Below are 2,195 nucleotides of genomic sequence, written 5' to 3' on the forward strand. Positions count from 1 at the left end.
CTGGAGCATCTTTCATATAAGGATAAGCTGTGAGACCTGGGACTGTGCCTCCCAGAGCAGAGGAAGCTCGGGGATCTCATCCATGTAGATAAATACCTGAGGGAAAGTGTAGGGGCCAGGGATTGGCTCTACCCAGGAGTGCCCAGTGGCAGGACCACAGGCCACAGGCACAAACCAGAGTGCAAGAGGGTCCCTCTGCATGTCAGGAAACACTTTTCCCCTGGCCCAAGATGCTTAGGAAGGTGTGCAGTCTCCATCCTTGGATATTCACAAAAACCACGTGGAGACTGTCCTCGGCCCCTGGCTCTGGGTTACCCTGCCTGAACAGGTGATGGGACCAGAGAGACCCCAGATCTGCCTCCATCCTCAGTCAATCCAAGACCCCATGACCTATGTATGGGATGTGCCTGTGCATGGGTGTTTGTGTGCAGCTGCAGTGGGGGGCAGGGGTTTGAGATGGGTGTGTGCAGGGGTACATGATGGTTTGCACATGGATGTGCCTCAGATGAGTGTGTGCAGTGTGTGCATACAGCTGGGTGTACATGTAGATCAGCATGTGTGTGCACACCACTGCACATGTGACTGAGGTGCTGGTGTGTTCCGGTGCACTGCTGTGTAGGCTAATATGTGCAGCTGTAGGCATGGCTAGGAGCAACTGGAAGGGGGGTAGCAGTGTGTCTGTACCCATGTACTATTGTGAAAACTGCGTATAGATGTATGCAGGACTGTGTGCACGCACCTGTGCATGTGTGTGTGTACAGCTGTGTATGCAGGAGGGTGTGTGAGTGTGCACAGCTGTGTGTGTGAATGCACACACTGACATGGGTGTCTCTGCATGTTTTTGCACTATGTCAGTGTCAGTGTGCCTACTGTGGATGTGTGCAGTGCAGGTGTCATGGGGGTGTGTGCGGTGCAGGTGTGTGAGATGGTGTTTGTGGTGTTGGGGTGTGTGGTGGTGTTGGTGTGCATGTTGGTCTGTGCACATGGTGTGTGGTGTTGGGGTGTGTGTATTGGTGTGTGCTGTTGGCATGTGTGTTGGCATGTGGTGTTGGGGTATGTGGGTTGTTGGTGGTGTGTGTTTTGTCTGTGTGTCAGTCTGTGCACAATGTGTGTGTTGCTGTGTGTCTTGGGGTGACCTTATGATGTATATCCCATATCGCTGCCTATGCCCAGAAATTAATTTTTGTGCCTTTCTATGCCTCTAAACTGAGCCTGAAAGGGGGAAGGAAAAAACTGAGCAAAACTTTCTCAAAGCAGTTTGCAGCTCGTTCAAGGTTACAAAAAGATAGCAGGTTTTTTTTTCCCTAGCTGGGGCAGGGGAGGGAGGAAGCACCCGGCTTGTTTTTTCCAGTCAGTTTTTGGCCAGTTTTTCTTCTTCTTGTTCTCCGGAGAGAGACTGAGAGTTGGACTTTGGATTTCCTTCTCTGGAATTCCAGATTTTTCCCCTTTTCTACTGGACTGCTTGATTGCTGTAACATCAGAGCACATCGGGAGGACTTTCCACCGGGCACAGAGGGCCTGGCCCCGGCCCAAGCCCCAGCTCCGAGGAGACCAAAGGGAGGACTCGAACACTTTCCCAGGTTTTTTCCTCTACCGCGAAAATTTTACCATCTAACATTATTTTCCTTCCCATGTGTTTGTTAAATAAATAGTTTTATCTTCTTCACTTTCCTTCGACGAAAATTTATTTTTTCCCGAACCTGGTGGGGGAGGGGTGGTTGTGCCTTCTCTCAGAGGATATATATTTCTAAATTTGCCCAAACTGGAACACTGTGTCTATGTGTAGTTGTTGTGTGTGTGGTGTTGCACAATGGTCTGTGCACAATGTGTATATTGGTGGTGTTGGTGTGTGGTGTTGTGTGTGTGTATTGGTGATGTTGGCCTCTGTGTGTCGATCTGTGCACGGTGTGTGTGTTGCTGTGTGCATGCTGCTGTGGGTGGTGCTGTTGGTCTGTGTGGTGCCGGTTTGTGCACGGTGCGTGCTCGCGGGAGTTACGCGCCACTCACACGGTGCGTACGTGCGTGCGCATGTCCGTGTGTGCGAGCACGTGTGTGCGCATGTCCGTGCGTGCGTTTGTGTGTGCACGTGTTTGTGTGCGCGAGTCGCTGCTCATGCGCTGTGCCGTGCGCGTAATCGGGCCGCGCCAGACGTGGCAGCGGCGGGAGCGATGCGGGCGTTGCCGTCGGGGCTGTGT

The sequence above is a fragment of the Corvus brachyrhynchos genome, unplaced genomic scaffold, assembly GCF_000691975.1.
Source record: "Corvus brachyrhynchos isolate BGI_N302 unplaced genomic scaffold, ASM69197v1 scaffold19, whole genome shotgun sequence".
Taxonomy (NCBI): domain Eukaryota; kingdom Metazoa; phylum Chordata; class Aves; order Passeriformes; family Corvidae; genus Corvus; species Corvus brachyrhynchos.